General features: G+C 40.5%; 1 protein-coding gene across 3 annotated transcripts in view; it reads left to right on the top strand.

Moving 5' to 3' along the window:
- Positions 1–1913: 1913 nt before the first annotated feature.
- The window catches only part of sox6 (SRY-box transcription factor 6), a 136260-nt gene continuing 111844 nt past the window's right edge, over positions 1914–26329 (top strand). For 2 of the 3 annotated variants that reach the window (XM_083918205.1, XM_083918203.1), the window contains exons 1-2: positions 1914–2245; positions 23207–23276. The gene's annotated coding sequence lies outside the window, so the exon portion shown is untranslated. Of the gene's footprint in view, positions 2246–2494; positions 2624–23206; positions 23277–26329 lie in introns of those variants that run through there. The other variant, XM_083918204.1, reaches the window with a different exon arrangement.

The following is a 26329-nucleotide window of genomic DNA, read 5'->3' as shown; positions in this document are numbered from 1 at the left end:
GTCGATGAGTTGTGTGGCCAATTCTCTCTCTACCCATTCTCCAGCACAAATCCCCTTTCTACCGCTCCCTTTCTCTCTGTCACTCATTCCTTCTCTCTCTCTCTATCTCTCTATCTCGCTCTCTCTCACTCTCTCTCTCTCTCAGCTTCTCCTCCCTCTTGTATCTTTATGTGACTCTGCAGTTAACAATCAGAATTTCCTCCTGCTGTCTCCTGTCTTTGTAAGTAACTTTCTTATTTCTGATATGATCCGGTCTGCTGTTATGACACTTTATGGCATGTTGAATAGCGCACTCATTGTGGGTGAGTGCTGTAATGTATGTTGGTCTTTTCCCCCCTTCTTGTCACAAATTATTATTTTTTAGATAACTTTTCTGTCAGTTGTCTCGCTCTTGTCTTTCTGCTCGGACTCTTCTCTGATCTGTTGTCATTTATCTTGTTGTTTGACACACGTGGGCCTTCTCCGAGCTCAGATGATCATTTGAAACACATGTGATCATTCAATACAGAGAAGTGTCTCGTGTTTGGGCGAGCGGTCCCAACCTGTGGGTTACCTGGGTCAGCCGCTGGACCTTTTGTGTTCAATTACAGATGTCAAACGGCTGGTCCCGGATCTGTTTTAAAACACAGTATATGATTTACTTAATGAATGTAATCGGTCTAACTATGGAGTATGGATCTACGTAATGATGCCATCACATTCATTATTTTATAGTTATAGATTGATTGAGCTTTTATACAAGAAAATAAGAGACAATAAAAATGTGTCAGTCTATGTGAAAGTAAAAGTATATATTTATAAAACTATTATGTATAAATATAAACGTTAAATGTGATGCTGGGATATAACATTATTTGTGCTATTGGCCACATTGCCATTTTTTTTTTAAACAATTACACACTGATCGTTTTTTATTTCTAAAATTCGTCTATTCATTGAAATTGTTTGACTCAATTTTGACCATATCATGAGTTTTTATTTTTGACATTTTCTTTGAACATGATCATTTACTTATCTGGTGATAAATAGGCAGCGTGAAAATAAATCTTCAACGCTCTGCAAGGCGAGAGGAATGTATATGTTGGACGTACTTTTTATAGGACCATCTGCCAAAATAATTATTTTAAATCGTAGAAAAGCTGATGTAAGAATGTGACTTTCAGTGCTATTATCTGAAGAGAAGCTGCAGACCTCTGGATAGAGTGTAAATCAAAATGTCTTGTTTCATATGATCATTTAAAACAAGCCACGAGAAAGAACGACATTATGTCAGGGAACAAATTTCATTTATGCAAATAATACTGCTGTATCACACACATCTGAACTGGTCCTGAGCTCCTCTGACATGGTTTCTCTCACCTGCTCTCATTATCATGACAGATGATCCTATGTTTGATCCTCATAGTTTCAAACACTTTCGTTGAATTTGGACAGGTCAGTGTGTTAGCTGTCCCCTAACAAAATAAAAAAGTGTCACTAAAAGGAGAAGTGTAGCATCTCTCGAAGTGAAAAGTCATCCTTAACTTTGTAGTTGCTGCGCCTCTAAGTGGTGTTCATTTAAGTAAGCTTATTAAACTGCGGCCGGTTACAACCATCCTCCCTGTCTCCACTTTTATTTCGCCACAAATCTCTCTCTCTCTCTCTCTCTCTCTCTCTCTCCCTCTCTCTCTCTCTCTCTCTCACACACACACACACACACACACACACACACACACACACACACTCACACACACAAACGCTCTCTCTCTCTCTCTCTCTCTCTCTCTCTCTCTCTCTCTCTCTCTCTCTCTCTCTCTCTCTCTCTCTCTCATCTCTTGTCTGGGAGGAGGAGGGGGGAGTCCTGCCTCTTTGCCTTCCTCAGATCAATGCCCTGGCCACTCACTTTCTGATGTTGCACGACGGGAAATGCTTTGAATACTTGCGACATGGCTGCGCGCATTGATTGCCAAGATTGACAGCAGCTCTACCCATCGTCTTCTCTTGTCTGAGTTAGAGAAAGAGGGAGATAAAGAACAGATAGGCAAACAACAAAGGTACTTGTAGTTTTTGGACAGCTGAACTTCATAGACAGTGTACGGGATCCCCTCATATGGCCCCGTGAGCAGACTTAAGTTTCGCTCAACAGATAGCTCAGTGATCTTTTTTTTTTTTTTTTTTTTTTTAAACCCAAAGTGTAGCATAGTCTAATAGTGTTTACGCACGGGAAAAGGACGCATTCATATCTTCTCCACGGCTGATCATCAAGGTAAACAACACTTTATACACGCTCTATGTTGTTCTGATATTTTTACCTTGTGTTTTATTCGCTGATTCCTGACAGTGAACTGTTTCGGCACAGTGCGCGCATTTCGCTTTGAGATCATTTTTAGAAAGTTATTTATATGTTATGATTACACGGGTTCGCGATGTTTTACCGGGGTGAAACACTGTCAAACTTTCGTCATTGCGATGATCTGATGCGTCGCTTTTCACCAAAACAAGCAGAGTGGTACACGGAGACGAGAGTGCATGGCGCGGTGCTGCTGGCGCTCGGGTTCAACCTCAGAATCGGCGAATCCGCGTTGATTTCCAGATCTAACTTGATAAGAACTAAACTCTGAGACAACCTCAACCACCTCTGAAGGTTTGAAAACATGTTTATTTTTCTTCTTTGTTTGTTTCAGCCAGCGCGAAGCCGTGCGAGCGACAGCTGTTCGGTGTTCAGCCGAGCCGGACCGCTGTCACCGCTAACGTGTTGACTAAACGTCATTAAACAAGTGGCGATTCTCACTTTACTGTTAAATATTTAAAGGTTGACAGCGCTTTTGTGTTTGTGTTTGCGTGTCCCGTAACTTTCTTGTGCTGGTGGCAGTTTCACTTGTGCCCACAGAGCGGTACTATTCATTGACAATGACGTGCGCCCTGGCAGGTTTCCTGTCTCTGCATGTGAGGTGGACAAGTTTATTTGAAGCTCCTGTCTCATTATACCTGTATACATTCCGGGGCTCTTTGCCCCCAAACTTCTTCTCACCCATAGTTATTTGTCAGATTTTTCTTCTTTTTTTTTGTTTAAAAAAAAAAAAAACAGTTTCTGGCCCATGTGCAGCCTGGGAATTTGTTCTTACTTAACTTTCTCGGGAGGTCAGGGGAATTGACCTCTAAAGAATGCATAAGCCATGAATTAAATTCAACCATCACCAGGCTTGTCCATTTCAAGAAGATGTACTTGAACAGACAGTTTTCCAGTTTAAGCCGAAGTCTCTAAATCTCGGCGCTCCCGGACAGAACAGACAGAGCTTCTCATGTTCAAAAGAAGTGTAACACTCCCTAATGAGGATTTATTGATTTCTTACATTTACATATAATTTAGACACAAAGATAATTCACAAAAGAATCATCTGGCCTTTAAATATAGTCATTATTGTTCAGATATTTTTAGGGCACAATATAAAGTGTTGGTCTTGTTTTTAGTGTTGGGAATTTTTTTTTTATATTGTAGGCAATATTTCTGTTGCAGAATCGCAATCAATATTTCCCAAGTTTGTCATAAATGTGGGATTAAGTGAAATATCAGTGATATTGGCAGCGGGGAGGTGGCCCCTCGTTTTTAACATGTTTTCCAAAATTAGACACACTCCCTGCGCACAAAAAAACGCGGGAGCGGCTGCGGGAGTTCTGATAACATTTTAATAAGAAGAGATTTCAGCGGAAACTTTCTTAAATTGAATTGTGCACTTAAGTTCTTTTTCTTCTATTTGTTAAACACTGAGCACGTGCGTTTTTTTTTTGTGACCGCACAAATAACGCACCTGTGGCCAATTAGTGAAAACTATCGCTCCTAAAACTCCTCAAACAACAAGCAGGTTTTCTCGGGTAATTCTCCGCGGTGTCGCACTAAAGCGCCCCCCCCCCCCCCCCCCCCTTGTGCTATTTTGTTTTTGAACAGTTGCTCTTTCTCGAGCTGTGTGAGCGCAGGTTTTCCCCTCATAAGGTAAGGTGGTTCTGGAGACCAAATGCAAGTCTAAATGGCACATTTATAATTAGACTGCCCATTCAGCACATTGTCTTGATTGCTAAACAGGGACACTCGGCTCTGTCTCTATAAGAGTTTGTGTCTGACGGCTCGGGCAGCTCAGCGTGTCGCTCACTAAAAAGAGCGAGAGGGGAAAGGGTGAGAAGCGGCATTCAAGCCCTTTGATGCCACACACCCGCACTTGGCTCTTATTTAACATATCTCACTTTTTTCCTTTTTTTTGCGCAGAGAAACTCAATTCATCACCTTCTCCCTTTCTACACTTGTTTGCGGCTGTTACACACAACTTAATATTTCTCCAATTATTAAAATAAACATTTAAGTGTTGCTTTATTTTTGGCATTGTGATCCCTTCAAACAATGTGCTTTTATTCCTTAGGCACTGATTTAAATATGAATTAATAGATAAATTAATTTATTGGTATGTAGGCTAATATTTAAAAGAACTGCAGGGCAATAATATATTTATCATATCTTATACTGTCATGGCCTTGCACTTTATCTGTATTTTTAAGGACTAATCTGCATTTGGATCTTGAGCTTTTTTTGCAAGGCTGAGAAAGGCAGCATTTTCAACCTGGACTCAGCATAAGAAATAGACTTACTGACGCAGATGTGTCAGTAAGTTCAAAGATTTTTAGGACTTTCATTTTGGCATGAAGGGAAAAGCCACCTGGCTCACTTGTCTAAACACATCCTGCACTCTGTCCAAGTCCAATGTCTACCGTGTTGCAAGAGCAACTTTGCTGCTAAGAGACATTTTTTTTCCTCATCATGCACAGCGACTATAGAGCCTTTTTATTATTTGTTTTACTGAGTGGAAGAGAAATACTGTGTACGAGTCCAGCTTAAAATTTGTTTAGCCTGAGTGCCACAAACTAATTTGACTTGTACCTCTACTTTTTAACTGTCCTCATCATCTAAAGGTAGGATTTGTTTAAACTAAGCTCTTGTGCCAGCAATTAGTGGGATCAAAGAAAGGCAGGAGAGAAAGAGGAAAGAGAAGGAGGGAGGGAAATGGAGAGAGGAGGTTCAGAAAGAAATGTGCTCTGTGATATTGTTCGGATATTTTTCTATACCGCACCTTGTGTGTGCACCTTGATTCTGCTTTTGGTTGATGCTTTTCACACAGAAGATGAATCTGATCATTTCCGAATTAACAGCAGATGTCGTCTACTGGGAATTTTTATCACAACAATGACTCTACTCAAAAGAAAAAAGTCCCTTTATCAGTGTTGAGCTGGCAGATATATCTCTATATACTGTAAGTATGAATAGATATATCTATATTAGTAATTCTAAAGCGTTTCATCGTTTCACCGCAAACAAATCAAATGTATACCACACCAATGTGAAATCAATGTGCTGGTTTTCCCACAGTTTAACGCCGCCAGACAGAATTCTTTGAAACTCCAACTCATGATAAGCTGATTTCACAGACGTGGGATTATAAATAATAGTGATGTGTTGTAAGTTGCAGATAGAGCAATTTCACAAACAGAATTAATGTGTATGTAGAATATTCCATACAAAGTTCTACCGGCTGCATCGGTCTTTCCGGACTTGGATATTTAAAATTATTGTAAAACTGCCATTGTTTTATTGAGTGTGTGTATATGTGTGTGTCTCTGTATGCCTTGGCATGCGTGATTTGTTCCCTCTCTGATTCTGTAAGATATTGTCTTCCCTCTTTAGATTGATAAAGACGACTGTCGATTTTAATTTGAAACTTGAAAATCCAAAAAGCCACTCCACTCCACAACCGCTAGACCGCATAACTGAGACCTTACATTCACGATATCTATCTATTATGTAAAGGCAGCTATTTTGTTCCAAGTGACAGGATGCTGCTGGGATGCGGGCAGGAAGAGGGAAGCTGTAGAAGAGACGGGTGGGAGTGCACAGGTAGTCTCCCTCTCTTGGTGTCAGTGGAGGGAGCGGCTGAGACCTGATGATGAAAAGATGAGAGGAGGTAAACAACAGCAGGCCTGGTAAAGGTAGAGGAGGAGGGGCAGCAGAAGGGTGGAGGACCGCAGGAGATAATAAATGTGGCAGCACATGTTGTGACATCTGTCTTTCTAAGTGTTATCTAATTTGCTGTAGAATATTTCAACAATGATCAAAACTGATGGGAACATGCCATAGCAGTTTTTTGTGTGTAATTTGTTTCCTTCAACAAGAAGTTTCTGACAAGTTAGTAACATGTCACTTCTGTCATGATGCTTAATTTTCCTTCACACGACACTGTGATTAGTGTTGCCCAGTGTCATGTATAATGAACGCCTCCTCCGTACACCAAAGTGCATTTGGTTGGGTGGATTTGGGCACTTAAAGAATGCTGTAGTGCAGATGTGTTCTGTTTGGATGAAGGGGTTTGTGCTTGTACAGGAGGAAATTGTGTCTTTTCTCAATTGGCACCATTGTCACCTCTCGTAGAGGAGAAATAGCGATGGAATCGGCGGTCGACTGAGTCAGCAAGAGCAGACAGTGGGGAATCCTCCGCCACCTCCACCAAGTCACCTTCTTACATGTGAGGAAGAGCCAGACAGATTAACAAGAGACAGTGTAATACACCAATACAACACAGGAGCTGTTTGAAAAAAAAAAAAAAACTTCATCCAGGTGCATCTAATGTCAAAGATCAAACTTGAGTACACTTTATATTTTGATTCAGAAACAAATAGCACCTATAGTGCTCCAGCACTTACTAAACTAAAAGGGCAGGGGCAGTTTTTTCCTGCTCTATTAGATCTCTGTGTCCCTCTGGCTGCAGTAATTGAACAGTATTGCTGATATTAAAGGACTAAAGATGAAAAAAAAAAAATCCAAATATGTGTATCTTCACAGGAACTGCATAATTGCACAAGTAACCTAAGTGGCCCATTTTGATCTGTATCATTCACTCTACCACAGAAAATGTTTTTCTCAAAATAATTGGACATTTTATTTTAGTCCATAGCATAGTTGTGCATAATTAACTTTGACTTCAAAATGCAACAGTCTAGGCTATGGTAAGTAGCTTCTGTTGATTTAAAAAAATTTTTTTTTAAATCACACATTAATATGTAGAATTAATTGGCGGGCGTTGGTAGCTGCGCGCTTCTGACACAGGTCTGGGACTGTAATCAGGTGGAGGAATTAGTCAGGCTCATTGTTTCTTATGAATCAGATGAAGATTTGTACAGTGGCTGTGTGAAGATGGTTGCCTTTATTTCCATATCAAAGAGACACACTGTGCAGCCGGGCAGTAATTAAAATGTGGTGGATTTTAGAGTCCCTGCACATGTACACACACGCTCGCACAGACACACATTTTCTCACACAAGCATGGGGACACAAGCATGAGTACACTTGTGTGTGAGCGCACACACACACACAGACACACACACATATGCTTGAAGCATATGGGCCAAGGCTGAGAACTGTCAGGTTGTGTGAAAAGAGTGCAGGTGGTTGAAACTGAATTTTAAACAAACACTCATGTCAGTCCATGTTCCTTTTGCAGACATTTCAGTACAAAATCCAAAGCCCATTTTTTTTTTGTAGCAACCATTTTTTAGCCACAGTTTGCAAGAGCCGTGCATGAATTATACATATATTTTTTTTCGCTTTGACTGAGGAAGCTTTGAATGACTGCAGTCACACGAACCTTCAATTTAAGTCCCAGATAAATGATGCTTATTTATCAATCTATCCACTTTTCATAGACAGATATACAGTCGTATATTTGAGTGACCTTGCTGCTGAATGCTGGGATTATTATTTTTTTAAAGAAAAGAAGAAGAGGAAGAAGCTGCAATCTTTTGCCCCGAGTGATTTCTGTCCTACTAGAATTGGAGAAGCTCTGAAGACCTGAGATTGTGTCTTGTGAGTGAACAAGGGAAAAGAGATTAGTGTAATGTGGGCTTTTGCGGTGCTCTGACACAAAAGCGTCGCAACAAGCCTTTTTCTTGTGAACACCCCCAATTGTGCTTGGATCAGGTCCTCCCATGGGCAGGCCACTGCCTTGGAGGAAGCGTTAAAGGACTCTCTGAAAATATCACTTGAGCCTACAAGGGCGGCTTTAACACTGAGAATTTTCATGTGATATAATGTGAAAGAAAGCCTCCTCTTCTCATAAGGGAGAAGCATGCAGTATTTGAATTTCATGCAGTATTTGAATTTCCTATTTGTTATGAGTAACCCTGTTGAAGGCAGTAGTTATTTGTGTATCCGCTACACAAGTCTCCACTGTCTGTAAAAACTGAGCGATTAAACATTATCCAGCTGGTGGTGGTTGACAGCTTGCTTGGTATCTGCCAGCTTGATCTGACATGAGATGTATAATATGCTCCATAGTAGTGACTTAGCCAGCCATTCTGACTTCTTTACTCTGCGGTCCAACCTTTAGGAGGCTGGAAGCCGTTTTGTTCGTGCAAGGCTGTTTTCAGATCAGACTGACAACTTAGTTTTTATGTGCATATTTACATACATCATTTGATCTTTTTTTATATGTATATGTACTTGGGGCGCACTCACACTGTCCTTCCGTACTATGCCCAAACAGGTTTTTCGGGTAAAGCCTAGTTCGTTTGACCAGTCTGAGTGCAACCGCTCCGCGCCTAGCTGCGGCCAGCTGGCCTTCCACGGCCCGTTTGAGAGAGGTGGTCTTTTGTAAAGCGTGTTTGCACATGTACGAGCACGAGCGTGCTCTGACGTCATTTTATGTGCGCCTGTTGGGACATAGAAAAAAAAAAAAGACAAACCATGAGCGGACATTTAACAACAACAACAATGGTGGCGAAAGGTTCACGTTGTTGTGATGCGGAGGTGGAGTGTTTACTGCAGATTTGGTTGGATGAAAATATTCAAAAACAGTTACGGCGTGATGATGTATGGACAGGCAATAAGCATTCCTGACTCTGCCTAACTCCTAGCAAATCCAAACATGTGCAAAGGGGTGGAACGTACATGGAGTCGAGGCTGGCCAAACAAAGCCTAGTTGCTGAGCAAGCCAACTGTGACAACGCCCTCCTGTCACTCAAAGCTGCACACTCTTAATTATGCATAATATTTCAATATTTCACATGGGGGCCTGTGGGGATTGACTCACTTTTGGAGCCAGCCTCAAGTGGCCATTCGAGGAACTACAGTTTGCGACACTTCCGGAGTGACTTCTCCTGTTTGATTGACAAGTGTGAGTATAAATATAACACCAAAATTTGCATATGTGCAAGAATGGTCTGAGACACCACATCTTGCACATTTACACTCATACTAAAAGTTGATTAAAACCTCAGTTCAGCTTTAACTTGTTTATTTCATTACACCGTTGAAGACAGGCCTCAAAACAAACCCATACTTTCTTTGCTCTATCTGAATTCCAAGCTCTCCAGATAGTGTGTATGACAGCCCTCTTGGATGGAAACAAATACTGATCAACCACTTGCATCATGGAGCATCTAAAATCTGTGACATCTAAAACAGGCGAGGAAGTTATGGAAAAGAAAGGACGTATTGGGCCAGAAATCAGATTCCCAACAGTTTTTCCTGTGGAAAATGCTAATGTTTGATGCCAAAAATAAATCAAAGTGACAAAGACAGAGGGTGGGGGAGTAGAAGGAAAGGGTCTTGTGGCTAAAGTTTTGATGAAGTTAACCATAGCATCTCTTCTTAGGTCTTTTGTTTCTTTTCTGAATAATTTCTTTTTACACTGACTTGGATGTGTGACAAGGCTTTGCCCTTAATGTGCGTTATGAGAAAATGGCTTCATCAGATCCAACCACAATCTCTCTCTCTCTCTCTCTCTCTGTGTCATGAGTAAAGGGAGGGGGTGTTTAGACCCTGTTGGTGAAAAGATGGGTTAAGAGCTGATTTTCTGAGACTAACAACTCTGCTAAGGATGTTAGTGGTCATGTTGCCTCAGACTTGTCTGATGATGTGTAAGTAGATCAAGCCTCCTTTAGTCTAGGAAATTGATTTTTCTCCTGAGCCGCACATAGTGAATTTTTCACAGGGGGAATCTTGTATTTTTAAGGTTTAAGAAAGCATATTGTAGTCATTGGGTGGCGCGGTAGAACTGAAGCGCCGTCTGACTGTTTCCCATTCATTTATTTCCAAATTTTCCTACTGTCACCAGGGATAAAGCTGGTTCATGCTGAAGCAACTTTATCCATCACTCTGTTTACTTGTACCCATAGACGGTATAGAATTAGGACGTAGTCTCCGTGACGTCAGCCATAGGTTTCTAAAGAGCCAAAAATGAAGCTCAATGTGGGTGGCTCCGGCTATCGCCATCTTGGCAGTGCCTAACTCCTGAGTAATTCAAATAATGGGCAAAGAGGTGGAGCGTGGTTGGAACTGAGGTGGGCCGAATAAAACCTACAGTCTATAGCCCCTTTCACACAGATTTCATAACAGCTCCTCAATGAAGGTACGATGCAATATCGGCTTTGTTTATTCACACAGATCCAAGCAAAGGTGGCATAAAGCCCCCCAGTGTGTGTGATTTCACATCACAGCCGGCATTCCAGAAGCAAAAGAGGCATCTAGTGTGTTTGAGAGAGAGAGAGAGAAAGGTGAAGAGAAAGTGGAATTTTGCATGCAATGTTTCTCTAAGTTATTAATATTTTAGGCTACCCTAATTTGTGTTTTTTTGACCTGCCTGTGGGTCGTCTCACACATCACTACTGTGTGTTGTTATAATAATAATAATAATAATAATAATAATAAAGTTAAGGGTATAATAAATGCACAACAGCCCCACAACAAGCAGGGGTTGCTGGTAGTTGCTCTAAAAATTCACCTTCCGTACAGTTGTCATGAACAGGGAAATTAGCTTTAAAGACCAGCAGTTTTGGGCATTTCTACATATGCTTCATTTGTTCAGCACAAGAGTTTACCACCTGCTTGTAGCATAAGAACCACAACAGAGACACTAATGTTAGAAACTCTGAACTTTCAGCTCAAACTAAACTTCAACAGTCACCTTCTCTTTCTTTGAGGGCCCATGAGTTAACACGTATGCTTTTAGAAACAACTGTTGAAGGCAGTGGAAACGTTTTGCTGAGTCTAAAGTTGCACTTAAGAAGCCCCTGGCTGGCTCAACTGCATGCAAAGTGCAGCTACAGCGAGGAAAACCCAGAGAGACTCGGAGCTCATAGAAAAAAGCCAAAGAAAGTATCGTCTGTGATAATCACTTTCTTGAATGGGACTAAAAAAGAGAAATCTGCTGAAATGATAGAGAAAGCCTGTGGTTTGGCCCATGAAGTAAATTTCCCATGAGCCTCTTTTTGACAATCTGAGGGGATAGCCACTCTGGCACACGCCACCCGCCCACACACACACACACACACGCACGCACACGCACACGCACACGCACACGCACACGCACACAAAGTTTCTGCCAGGCAGTACGGTTGTAGAAATCTTTAGGAGGCTTGTCCGAGGGGGGATGATTGATTGACAGGAGCTGGGTGAGTACTAGACTGAGGGGGACCAGAGGTAGATGGGAGGGGTCGCTCATTCTGTTTTTCTATAAGTCTATAAAATCTATAAAAACTTTGCTGAGGGGAATGGGATGACATTTTGGAACAAGTATTAATGTTTAGATATACAAAAAAAATGGATCTTTTGCCTACGCTGGAATATTTAATGACCACAATTAACGACCCTGCGGACTGCATACAAATATATACAAATGACCTCAAAACCCTCCCCCATACAATTATGATTATATGCAGCTAATTTGCAATATGGCTTTACATTCACTGTCAAAGCTTGTTCGCAGAGTTACGTACTTATACCGCAATGTAAAGGCAAAGAGGGGATGCCAGGCATAACTCCTTTGCTGGAGACTGTTTTTTTTGTTTTGTTTTTTTGCATCCCATCACAGTTGACTTTTTGAGTATTTACTATGCTTGTGATGTTTCTGCCAAACTTAACAAAGTGTCTTAGTTCCCAACCTTAACCATAATGCACTTACCATGACCACAGTGTTTCCCTAACTCTAACCGAGTGCTTTGAGTTAAACATAACCATAAATGTAATTATGCTTTAGTTGCAAGGGGTGGAGTTTGTAACATATATATATATACAAAACATATATAGATATATATTTAAATTTGACAGTAAACTAGTTCAGATGACGTTCAGTGTAAAGCTTTTGTGTTGTATGTATGCCTTTTCCTTAAAAACATATAACTAATTGCAAATAAAATGCATATGAACATAGCCATGTAGAGGACACAGTTGGACTTCACCATCAGTCAGATGCCTGCTCGTACATATGCAGCAGGGCTATAGTTGCGTTTTTTTTGTGTTTAGCAAGGAGAAAAGCTTTATGTCCTTGGTTAGGGGTGGGGTTGATGGTGAACTGGGGAGGTACAATGTTCCTCCTCATCCTCAGCAAAGCTAAATTTATTGGTTACCATCTGCAGGGTGGAGGAGTTTGGGTTGTGGCCAGGCCAAAGAAAGGCTTCTAATTAAACAGTCATCATTATCAACGTGTGGTCAGTGATCATCATTCCCAACACTGGTTCTCCAAGATGAACATGGAGTCATTGAGGCTTTTCTTGAAGCCGATGCTGGACTGAATTAGAGTAGCAGAAGAAACAGAGGGGAAAAGTGCTAGCAAGATTTTCTTTTTCTACTCTTGGCAGAACAGGCAGCATGAGGCCCTGTGCCATATCCACTCAGGTTTAAACAATTACACGACATCAGAGAACGCGGTAGCGCTCCGGTGCTGGCACAACTGTCATGCTTTTGACTGCTGTACTTCAGGCCACGGTTTCAGACATGGCCAAGTGTCACATGTAAGCGGAGCTTTCGATAATTTCAATTAGTGTAAGAGGGTGTGCCTGCAGTATCTGTATCACTGCTGCTGGAGGAGCTTTCCTTTGAGGTTGACAGCTCCTTAATGTAGTATTTCTTGGTTTGATGTGTGAGTGACACAGGGGCGCTCCAAGAGGATGGCAAAATGGTTTATTAGGACCTAATTAGAGCTCTGTGATTAAAGGGGAAGTGACTGTGATTAGGAGACCTGCAGATGATGTGGAAACATGGATGAATATTCAGAGGAGTGTGTGTGTGTGTGTGTGTGTGTGTGTGTGTGTGTGTGTGTGTGTGTGTGTGTGTGTGTGTGTGTGTGTGTGTGTGTGTGTGTGTGTGTGTGTGTGTGTGTGTGTGTGTGTGTGTGTGTGTGTGTGTGCGTGCGCACGTGTGTGTGCGTACGCACGTGTGTGTACGCGCACAGAGGCCGGGCTGTCTCGAAGCAGTTGTGTTATGATATCATCTTTACAACAGATCTACAGCCGGGCAGTTTTACAACTTAAGGCAGAAAAAATACAAATGAATATGCTACTCTGACCCTGCAGCTGATGTTTTTGTCAGTATATGTGGACTCCTTTAAGAATTTAAACATTTGATGGGCAGCTTCTGTATCTCCAACATAATTTATAACAACAAAAAAAAAGGTGATGGCCTCATTTTGTTTTGTCTTTTTAGGATTTCTGTCCGGCATGTGAGTGTAACGCTGTGGTGTTTTTACAGCCAATTGAACATGAAACCACGAGGAATGTCCTGCAAAGCCAGGTCTACTTTAGGAAGCTTAGGACACGAGCGAAGAATCACACATTCTTGTGAGCTTCGGAGTACGTGCTGTTTAATCAAATAGATAAATGGTCTTATTATTATTAGTCTTCATCAATGGAGAGATTAGCATTTGACTTTTCTTTCTTTTCGCCTCACAAATTTCAAACTTTTTCAGATGGGTGATAGCCACTGCCATTAGAAATCATTTATGGGAGTGTTCTGAGGGCAGGAGATTGTCAGCAGGGCCTTGCGATTTTACAATTTCACAACTGACTTCCTCCTTAAAATGACACAGGCTTACCTGCCTATTACTCCCTTTGATTTCTACAGTACATGCTTCTGCGCTCTGAGAGGTATTCATAATAAGCTTAAACTCCACTGGCTTCATTGCTAAAGGGTGCTTATCTCTCGGCTATTCAAGAGAAAGAAGGGTAATATTTTTTCCAATTTCAACATTTTACTCTTCGGCCACAGTCTGCCCAAAACTACCTTTTGGGGGCTGTTGTGGAGAGCAGGCATGCACACACATGGATAAACGGACAGACACATGCTCTGACACAAGCATGCACATACACAGTGAACACGTGCATGCACGCACACACACACACACACACACTGTCCATGGCAGTTCTTTGAAAATATTATTTGGCCAAATTGAAATGGTACAGCTGTGGATTTCTTTTTTTAGCTGGATGGAAGTCACATATTTCAGCACATTTATTTATATGTTTTATTCAGTGTACATTTTAACTCACATTTCTAAAGGTTGTGGGAACCAGTCTGCTAGTTTTATTTAAAAGTCTGCTGGGCTCATTCAATTGAAATTTACGTCTGTTATATTCACAGAAAAAAGAATCCTGAAAAGTGTTTTTCTTTTATTACATAGATCATACTTACCTTACAGCACTTATTGCATGTTTGGACACACAATTTAATCTATTTACATTTTTATTCTGTCCCAATGGAATGTTCAAAGCATACTCAGCTTCAGAACGTATACTCATATGTAATGTTAGATATACTTGAAAACTAGTTTGCGGTGAGTGTAGTGGCCATGGAGGGCCTTCTTTCTTTTGCTTGGAGCAATGTCAGTTTTTCTTGTAGAATAACGAGAAGCATGTGTTGGGCAAGTGAAGAAAACATGGTAGTCTTTCATATGACCCACCTGTCGTGTTTCCAGCATAGTTAACACCAACCTCATGTTACTATTGTTTGGACAGCAACATTTTACAGCCTCTTCCTGCTACTCTTCTACTGCATTTTCTTCAATATTTTTTTTAGAGGCTCTGCAATGACACCTGAAGGTGATTGACCTAACGCTAATAGTAGCACATGGAAGCAACCTAAACACTTGAAGGGAAAAACTAAACCTTAATGACTACCAGAATTTAGATACACATAATCTGTAGGTGCAAAGTGTTTGTTTGAACTACATCTTTCTCCAGCAGTTAATAGTGCGCAGTGGGTTTGTCTGTGAGTCTAAGTGCTCCCCAGCCCTCTGTAGCCGCAGCCTGCTGAGTTTCTCAGTTTTACCATTGCTTGTGCCATGCTGTAATGGGCTCCCAGGACATGATGGGAATATAATAACTGCTTGACGATGTTTTCCATACCCCCCTCATGCTCCACTAAAATGTAAAATGTGCCCAGAAACATGGCATATATGGCACAGGTTGTGATGTCAGTTGTTATTGCTGGATATGCGAACCAGTATATTTTGGATTATTTTCCACAATCTGCTGTGCAGAGTGCATTATGTCACAAAGGCCACATTGTAGTTAGTTTGTTGTAGAGCAGTGTTGTCTCTCTCTCTCTCTCACTCACTCTCATTCTGTACATTGCTCTGCCACTTACTGTGTCTGTGGTCCAGACTGCAGTCCACCTCACAGCCCCAACTCCTGCGATTTGATTATCTGAAAATCACCATGGATGTCTTGGTGATATCATAATATTAAGCCTATATATTTTTTTTAAATTAAGGACTGTTCATACATTCACACTGATGGAGTAAGTGGGATGCGTGCTCTGTGAAATGTATGTAAAAGATGAGATCAATTAAGCGATGATTGATAAATTTTAATGCCCTTTCTGTGCAATTTAGACTCCAACGCTGCTTTTGTTCAATGCAGTATGGAATGGAAGAGCCTCCTGTTTTTTTTGCTAATTAAATTTGCCACTAACATATGCTGGCAGGAACCTCTTACCTTGTTTGACTTATTTATTGCCTGACTGTAGAGGTAATTTGACCTTTCATTTAAAAGGCTCTTTTTTAAATCCAGAAAAGGAGTGTTAAACCCAATTATACCAGCAATCAGTTGCTCAAACACTACATTTGTTTCCTCTGGGGGGAGGGGGGCAAGCTAAGTAGAGCCCTGCTCTCAGCTGCTTGTTCCTTACTCCTAGTCCTTCTACCCCTACAGGGCAACAAGGGGGGTGAGGTAAATTAGGAGGAGAGAGAAACAGGGATGTGGGGCAGGAGGGAGATGGGAAAAGGAGAATGGAGAGAGGGAGAGAGGAAAGTGCCCTACAGTTCCTGACATGTCACTGGAGATTTGTGTCCTCCTTTTAAATCATTTCCCTCTTAAGAAGATTAAGAAGGCAGAAATATTCTCAAACTGATCATTTTCCCTCCCCCTAAATGGACTCATTTGCATTTGCAAACGCAGCTCTTAATTGTGGGTTTCAAAAAAAGACAAATGACCTCTGCAACTGTAAATAAAAAGAAAAACAGAGGTTATAATGTTAATTGTTAAAATGGCTGTACAGGGCCAGTGGATCCAAAGCAAAGCACATACCCCCATCTGTATCAGATTTGCAGCATGGCCACATACGCTGCACAGGCTTAGTTTTTTAAAAATGATTATTCATATGACCTTAACATCATAGTCAAAATCTCAGTCATCAGTCACCAGTGTTTGCTCCCTTTTTTTTGTCAGTCACCAGTTTGGTTTAGCACCAAAGAAGGAAGACTACTAATTGGCTCACATTTTATAATCCCTTTTTAGCCGGATGCAGAGAAACATGCAGGGAAATGCTGGTTCACCCGTTAATGTAGAGTTATATCACATGAATGGAAGATTCTTTTTCAAAAATAGAATATGAATGTTCAACTGTAGTCCTTCCTTTTCTGAGAACACTGCAGCCCATTTAAGACTTTATTTAGTATACATGCTACAAATGTATGGCCTTAGTTGAAGTTGTCTGCATTGTTCCGAGCTTGCCTCTAAAACAGTTATTTGCCAACTCAAACCTGGCTCTGCAAATCGAAAAGTATGTGACAGTAATAAGTAATTTGTGGAAAAGGCTACTATAAAATAGTGCGTCCCTGCTTTTCCTCAAACAAGGAAATCACTGAATAATTTGCGGACACCGATGCCTTGTTGTAACCTGATCATTTAGGGATCAGTCGTTTCCTTTCCAGTTTAATTCACCATGTGATTGGTTTTCAGTGCAGTACTGTTGGAAAATATCCACACTAAACCGTGCCTGAAATAGGGAATCATTTGAATACAGATGCTTATGGCTTAGGCCTTGTCACTGGAAACCACTCGGAGCTAGGAAACAATTGCAGATTGATTATGTTGCTTCTGACAGAAGTTGCAACTCCTTTGTACAAGGCAGAGATATTTGCATCTAAATGCTTATTGTAGACATCTAAACAGCATAAAGACTGATTGTAAATGCCAGCTGTTGGGCTGTACCCGGGAATAAAAAAAAAAATTTCAATAAAGAAAATTGGGATGGAAATGAGGAAATTATTTTCAAACAGTGGAGCTGAAATCAATAAGTAGGAAATGACGGCGTTTGTTGTGCTGGTTGTATTTGTCATCTTTATTGGGCGTGTTTGGTACAATCACATATGAATCTATTTACACTTAGATACTGTATGTTGTATTTTAACTGGAGACGCAGTGTTTTATTCAGATGAATTATGTCTTATTCTTTGGTTACTGCTGCAGGCTGTATGATTCTCTACATGTAACTAGGTTGCAGTGCAGGTGTTAGAATATGTAGGAATTTCACTGTTTGTTAATTAATCATATGGAAAATTAATACTACTGTTATGACGTATGCCCTTTTTATTATGTTTACATTTTTGCAATATTTGCGATAGTTGGAACATGCCATTCCAACCTTTGTAATATTTGTAAAATATGTTTGTATGTGAGCTCTGTATGTAAGTGCAGTCATACAGTATATGTGGATGTACGTATGTGTGTGTGTGTGTGTGTGTGTGTGTGTGTGTGTGTGTGCGCCTGTGCCTAGTGCCCAAAGCAGAGTGATGCCCCTGCTGATTCTGCTCCTCTAGCTCTTTGTCCTGTAGCACTCAGTGTGTCTGCCTCCTCGGGAGACTGGCAGGCTCCTCTAGTGTGGCTCCACAAAGGCCCAGCCTCCTTTTGAGGTGTTAAAAACTTCCATTTATGCATCTCCCTGGACAAAAAAAAAGCACCAAGCCCATTTGAGTCCAGTAGCAACACAGGCAGACATTGTGGCCACGCTTCTCTAGCACTCATTTCACAGATTCTAAAACCAGTATGTGGTGAACAGGATTTGAGGGGCTAAAGTGCCCCGTGAGGGCCAGGCGATAAGAGGGGAGAAACGCCACCACGCAGTAAACTAGAAGATGGGTCCAGGAAAATAAACACATTACCTGAGAGAGAGGGAAAGACTTGTTTTCATACCCCTGCCCCCAACATACACCAATACTCAAACCACACACCGAATAAGAAAGAAACGGAGAAAGAAAAAAGGAAAAAAAGAAGGAAAATGTGTGTATTTCTTGGAAGTTGAGAAAAGAGGTCTCATCAGTGTGCAAAAAGACAAGCCTGTTCTGTGTTCTCTGTCTTTTCGGTCTTTGGAGTGAAGAATATGTGAGAGGGAATCAAAGAGAATTGATAGGTTGCACGCCCATCTGTTAGAAGCACTGGGGACTGAATGCCGCCCACCGTGGAGGAAAACATTCTATTTGCTGGTCGTTTCTCTCCCTTCATCCTGCTTCAACCCAGTTGCTCAGTAAATAGACTTTTATTCTTGTTATATGACGCAGAGGAAATGACAGATACTGTTCAGCCACTGCACTGTATTTGTATCAGGTTAATGCTTAGAGCAAACTCTGGGTAAAATATGTTTTTTTTTCCTGCTCTATCTGACACTATTGCACTTCAGCTCTGCCAAAACCCCGGTCACTGTTTTACCCTCCAAGCTGAAAGATATTTTAACTGGAGTGACGCTCTGGTAGTCATTCCTGACACGTTGGTGCTAGACATTTGTTGTGTGTCTAGTCTGCCGTAGTTCAGCGGGCAGGATCAGCCAGAGACAGGAGAGAAAAAAAAGAAGCCGTTTGAGAAGGACAGAGGGTAAAGATAAAAAGAGGAGAGAAGAGAGATTTGTCAGGCTGTGACAGTTAACGGTGTGCTGGAGCATGAAACAGCTGTTTGCACGTGATTAACCTGTTTCCAACACCAAATAACTCAATGATATGGTGGATCTCTCGAAATACAGCTTGTCTTTCTAACAATGCAGCGCTGGACTTTGTGGTTTTTTTTGTCCATGGCTACCAATAGGAAGTAAATAAATCTATGAGTCAACAACGTTTGCCAAAGTGTCCACAGTCTACCTGAACACTGGCTGTTTCCTGACCAGCAATGTCCTCTCACTCCCGACTATGGTGATTACTCACTGCATGAAAGCTGTCGTTTCATATTTCACAGATGATGCTACTGCTGAGAGGATTGACTTTATCCAACTGTATATTTAACAGACAATCATATGTGTTCAATTACTACATCAGACACTTCTGTGCCAGAATGTTCTGCGCTTCACCCCTTCTCCCTCCACATTGCACCCCTCCCCCCCTCCTCCCATTTCCCTATTTCTCCTGGGTCCACTGTTATAGCCTCACCTTATTGCATCCCCAAACTCCCACATGCAGTCCCCGCCATGACTGACTGTGTGGCTGCTGCTTCTGCAGAGATAACCACACAGCACCCAGGTAGGGAGCAGCTTGCTGATGGCATAGATTACTTCTATTGTCAAAATAGCTAACTCTGCAGAATTCCTACTTTAGCGTGTTTGGACGTAGGATTTGGAACGGAGGATTGGGATAATATTTATTTTTTTAACATGTTGCAGATCTGGATGAATTCCAAACAGAAGTTGAAGTACAAGTTTTGGCTTACCTCATGCATATCCACACAAACCTATGCACCATGAAATGTGCATGTATGCAAGAGACGCGTCACCAATATGAACATGCCCCACATTTAGTAGTTTAAGTACAACATAGAGCACATGAAACATAAAACCTGAATTTGGTCAGGACAAGCTGTGTGGTTGTCGGTCTCCCCTGTGCTGTATACAGTTGTGGTGATGTTGTCTATTGATACTGTAGCCACTGTCACATGACGGTTGAAAAAAGCAACTCTGTTATGGTCAGGGGAAATTAAATCAAGCGCAGCCCACACTGTACATGAACAAATGTCTGGAATTTGAAGGTTCAGTTGATTTGAAAGTGAAACTTTCTCAGCTGATTGTAAAAATGTCTTTCCTTCACATACTGTACAAAAAGTCCATCTCAGATGGCAATTCCAGCAGACATGCGGTATGTTTGATGTTATTTAAAGATACAAGGGCAATTTCTACATGTGAGGTTTAAATACAAGTTCATGTGTTTATCCTTATATCGTACCCACTGTATAATTGCGGAAGTGTGTGTGTTTGTGTGTGTGTGCACCCGTGTGTGTGTGTGTGTGTGTGTGCGTGTGTGTGTGTGTGTGAGTGACAAAGCTAGAGAAAAGGCCACTCTTTGACAGAAATGCCACAGGTGGCTGTGAGCTCTCTGTCCCTGCTCCTTTGATGTCAGCTCCATCAGTCTGTTTGGATTTTTGTATCTGAGAGCTAAACCTGCAGTATTTTCAGTGTAATATTATTCCATCAGAAAAATAGTCTTTGTGTGTAAACTTGTGGCCTCAATGGAGTCAAATGTACTTTTCCTCTCAACCTAACAGCTTCTACCTCTAATTAAAGTAATAATAATGGAAAACATATTGTTAAAGTGTGTTGACGCTTTGTTTAGAAAAATGTGGTGAAACTAATAATTTCATTTTGGGGTTGACTGAATTGTGTTTAATAAGTCCCAGATCCTCTAATTAGGAATGGGGAGTGCCTGTTTAATGTTTCCTGCCTGGAGGTATAATTCACAGCATGACAAAAGCTTCTACATGCAGCTACAATAGGCCGGTTGACACTGACTCTTATTACACAACAGGGATTACTACATTTGCTTCATTATAATATAATTTGGGTTCTCTCATTATTTGCAATTATACATTCCTTTGTTTTTCACCCCCTCAGATTAATAATTAACTTAAATAACCAATAAATAACGAATACAATTCCCCATCTATTATTTACCTCATTGTTCCTCATTAACATCAGATTATGAATTCAAAGGTTTGTTAATGTCTACTCTCTGTAATTATAAGAGCTCCAATTTATCTAGGCACAACAGGAATTAAGTCTATAGACAGATGTTTGACAAAAACGGGTTAATAGAATTACCATTCATGTAATATGTGGTTTATCCAGCAGGCAGGGATTGTTGTGACTTAAGAGCTACTGATACAAGTTAATCGTGTGTGTGTGTACATGTGAGTACAGGAACAGGGGGTTACAGCGGGAGAATAGTTCAGAACAGTGAAAAAGTGAGTTTAGTGTCAAGTGTCAAGATTATTCGTTTTATTAATATTTCTTTTTACAAAAATGACTGACCGCAATAATATAAACAAAAAAAAAAAACCTCAGATAGAAACCTTCACATTTGCCTTCAATATTTTGTTTTATTCTTAGCTCTCATTTCTTATGACTTAAACATAAGTTGTTTTCTCATATGAATTCCGGACATTGTTTGATATTTTCCCCTTCACACATGCAGCACACAACAGGAGATTGTCCGTATCAGATGCGTCCTCACTTAGGCAGTTTAGACGAGGTGATGGCACCTGGGTAAAGCGTGCAGGAGGCAGACATGAGGCGGATTACCCCGTGGTGCACGTAGCCGGTTCCTAATTTGGTCATGAACAACAGAGTTTCTTGCCATTCCTTTTATCTGACGACTTCAACACTGGCTCTTATCGACAGATATTATCCATCCTCGGATGTTTGTTTTCATCAGGTTGCATGATAGAAAAGTCATCAACACACCCACTCGCTCGCTGTGAATTCACACACATGAGCTTAATCGGACATTAGACAGACTTTTTACTAGGGAGTTGGCAGGAAAGAGTTGTATTTATGTCACATACAGGGTACTGTCTGGATAATTTCAGGTTTGCAGTGTCAGTGGCTACACAAGGCCAACTCTTTAGTGAACATTATTGTCGTTTAGAGGCATAATATCAAGTTTTTAAGGTTGGAGTAGTGCAAGAGAGATTAGTACACCATTCGTCTCAGCCACGTGACAGTAGAGAGCAGGAGTAGACTTTAAACTCGGAGGTGCTATTCATGTAACCCATTCAGCAGGGGTCACCTGAGTCCCCTCTCCCCCATTGTCACCTCCAGTCTCAAGGCTACCACATTCAGACATGTCTGCAACTCTTGCCTTTATGGCTCATTCTGTTAACCCTCCAGCCTCCCACGTAGCAGAGTCTGTGCTGTGCTCTGACAACAATGCAGTGGTAGTCGGTATATTTATCTGGTCTTATTGATGGTGGTTTATTGGCCCCGGCAATGGGAGACTGAGTTGCTGTAGCGCAAATTAGTGACAGATCAGTTAAGCGTGACCTTAAAAAACCCTTGGCCTTGTTTAATTGGCAGTGCTGAGGCGGACTAATTGTATAAATCAGCTGGTAATGAGATCTTGGCTTATTGTGAAAAACAAGATAATTTGAGAAAATGAACATGAATGAGCTTACAGCATTTTCATTCCTCGAGCTTGATGTTCTGATCAGTGGGTGGTTCTCTCTCTATTGTCATAACTTCTGTTGGAATTTGGTGCCGGGTATATACTCTTATACTGCACTGCGTTCTCTAACAAAGCTCACGATTTGCAGTACTTCAACAGACATGCTGAAACTAGCAGACCATGGCCCCTAAATAAATCATTAGCAGGCAGTGCTTGAAGAAAGAAAGCAAAATTAAATAAAACAACCACTTTATATGGAAGCTGTTTATTAGTGGAATCCGCCAACTGGAAGACAGATTAATGAGGTAGCAGAGAAGTAGATTTTAAACATTGTCTAGGACGGATTCCCATTGGTGACAGCTGTGAGGACTGGAGGTCAGACACTAACAAAGCTGTTTTACATTATCTCAGCTGTGGAGACTCTGACCCTCAGCCAACAGTCACTATGGCCTCAATTCTCTTCCTCTTGTTCTCTCTCTATTTGTACTGATGTAGGTGCATAGAGTTATTGATTTTAACCATGTTCCAAATTCACTGGTGTTTTTTTTTTAAATCTAATAAAAGGGGATTTAAACTCATTATGCACCATATTTAAATGTTGTATTTGTTTGTGGAATTTTAATCAAATGCAATTTATTACAGTAATGCAAATTATATGATGATGCATACAAGGACACACTTACAAATGGCACTTTTTTCTGTCTTCTGTTTTGCATACATTTCAGGTTTTTACATGAATTTCAAATCAACCGACCAGTGATCGCTGGAAGCTGGGGATTGAGTCTTTCAGTTTTTGTAAGTATCAATTTGCCTCTTCAGCTGTTTCTGTCTTGCCACATGTCTCGTACACCCCCGCTGTCTTTCACCCACACTGAACACCTGCATCAAATGAGGTGGACAATTGGGTAGGCACACAATGTATGCACAATTAGACAGTTATATAGGCACAAAGTTACTGACAGACCTTTTCAAAGATTAGATCCTTTATTTTTCTTGCTTTTGTTTTGTGTTATGGTTACTCATGATCTTCTCACATGTTATTGCTGCCTGTGTGATATAATCCACTTTCTTGTGGTAGTTGCAATTTTAAGGTCAAATCATTCTTTCTAGTATGTATTCCTACACTACAGAAAATAAACATCAGCCTTTGGAGACAATTATTTTGGACTTTAAAGGTGACACTGGTCAAAAATGTGAAACCTTGAATGTCATGAGCATAAATAAGCCTTTGAAATAATATTGGAAGCTTAAGTATTGTTGAACAAATATTCTTCCTGTCCTGTTTTGACACTGTGCACTCAATCAAAATATCCAAACATATACCATAAGATAATTTAACCTTGACAATTACACATAAACAGGGACTTTAACGTCTATGTTTTCATGGGTTAATCCATGATTGTCAACAAAATTAAGCAAATTCCAACTTTATTTGGTCTTATTTTGAAAGGTTAATGAAGCAACTTTTAGATCATACTAGATAATCCCATAATACTTAGACCTACATTTAACCCAGGTCAAAGTCAAGCGAGCTTTGTGTAGCTGTCGTAAACCAATATATTTCAGTTTCAAAATGTGGTTTAAGTGCAGATTTCCAAAGCAATACAGTAAAGCAGCTGTAGCTGTCGTAAACCAATATATTTCAGTTTCAAAATGTGGTTTAAGTGCAGATTTCCAAAGCAATACAGTAAAGCAGCTGCAATGAAATGCGCCATTTTTCTTAAAGACAGGGAAGCAGAATCGAGAATACTACAGTCCTCTCTGCATCTATAAAAATATTACTTAAACAATCTTTGTTGAGCTGCTGCACATGCAGGTTTTCTAATGAAAATGTATCTTAGATATTGAGCAAACAAAGGTGAGAAACTTCATTGACAATATTCTTTTCTTCCAAATGTCAGTTGGAGATATCATGGGAGTCATATTAATGTGGTTAAGGAGCTCTTCAATAACAGCATGGAAAATGTCTCCCTCAATTCAAAGTTCATGGCCATTTACCATTGTTTAATCATGCCACTTCACATCGCACGCTGTCTTCCACTCTCCATCTAAAAATGCTTCCCCTCAGGTAGCTAACACAGTAAATTGCGCCCGCAAGTTTTTATAATACAGACTTGACACTAAAATGTTCATGCTAATGTTATTAATCCACTGGAATGTTATTAGGCACCTGTAAGTATTTGTTCTAAAAGAAAATACCGCATAAAGCCAATGTGGGCTAGCAGACATAACTATCCCGCTCTTCTGAGACATTAAGTTGCATCCTCATACAAACCAAAATCTTGATCCTTTGACCTACCGGTTTAATTAATCTCAAAACATGACAGGAAGTAATTAAGTCTGTGTCTGGAGCGCTTATAGAACAAGTTTAATTACATGCCTGCAATCTCATTTAGAAACACCTGAGGATATGTTAGATCTGAAGAGGCCATACACACTCTTTGTTAGTATGTGCCATTATCTAATAAGCAACTGCCTCACGGTCTCATGGCTCTCAGCCCACTATCGATGGAACCACTCAAGGGGAGGATGCAGAGGAGACATTTTGTCAAAATTAAATAAATAGCACTTCACCATAAAATGAAAATTAATAACCTTTAGAATGGTTATTCATCATATATTATTTATCAAATGGGCCTCTTCAGCCCACTGACCCTGCAGTGATTATGGTCAATATGTTGCTAAACAGTGACCGCTTAACAAAGACCGCCAACAAAGACCGCCAACAAAGATTTTAATTTCATCAGCGTCGATTACTTCAGAGGATCCCAGAGCAAATTTAGAAAACTAATTGTTGCACATGTCCTTACCTGGCAAGAATGAAGGGAACCCACCTGATCTTCGTCCATCTTTCAAACTCTGCATTCAATTAATAGCTTGTATTACTCATGAATGACTAGATTTTGTGTTTGCTTAAACAAAAATATGCTTTTAGCGTTTGTAATTTGATTAGGTGGGTTGTTGGCCTCTCATCACAGTTTGTGATTATGTATGGTTTATATTTAATCATAGACCTAACCATGGCCTCTGAGTTTGTTGTTGTTATTATTATTATTAAGGTTTGATGGGATTCATTTAATTCCCAGAAGAATGAAAACCTAATATAGACATTGCTGCTGTCCTGCTTCTTAAGGTGTATTCCCTTGTACTGTAGGACAGTTTCACTTAGTTATATACAGTAGAAAACAGGACCAAAAGAACATGCCATTAATCTTCTTGCTACCACAGCTGTGGAAAGTAATGCATAACTAAAAGTCCAGTAAAATTAATTAATGATTTCAACCATGAACTTTTCTCCCAAAACGCCATGAATCGTCTCCAACTGATAATGCACCACGACCCTGGAGTGTGAAATCCCTGTTGCGTTGAGAGTAGCCAGTTAATTGATTCGCAAATTATTTAAAGTTTGTGGTACCCAGGGGAGTGCTAGACTCTAATGACGGCCCATTTTGAAAGAGTTGAAAAACTCTTCCCAGGCAAGACGGTATTAAATTGTAACAGGAAGCTTACCAGTCTAATCTGAGCCTCAAGAAGAGTCGGTGTCCAGTATTGTGTTGTTAGATCGGGTCAGCTGAATGTGCTTTTTAAATTGGGCTCCATCTCAGCCTAAATAAATCTAATTGATTATCCTTGTTTTTATGCTTTCTGGTGCCTTTATCCTCCCTGGTAAAACATACAATATGAAGAATAATCAGATTTTAATACAGATACAAAGGTAAATAATTTCATATAGAGATGTCAATATAGAAATGTCACTTCTATAATCAGTCAGAACAATACCCATTGTAGCAAATTCAGCCATTAACTTTCTGTTGAGTGCAAAATGAATGGGGCTTGACTGACTTGGA

The sequence above is a fragment of the Echiichthys vipera genome (assembly GCF_963691815.1).
Source record: "Echiichthys vipera genome assembly, chromosome: 1".
In the NCBI taxonomy this organism is placed as follows: Eukaryota; Metazoa; Chordata; class Actinopteri; order Perciformes; family Trachinidae; genus Echiichthys; species Echiichthys vipera.
This window is presented reverse-complemented; position numbering and strand designations above follow the sequence as displayed.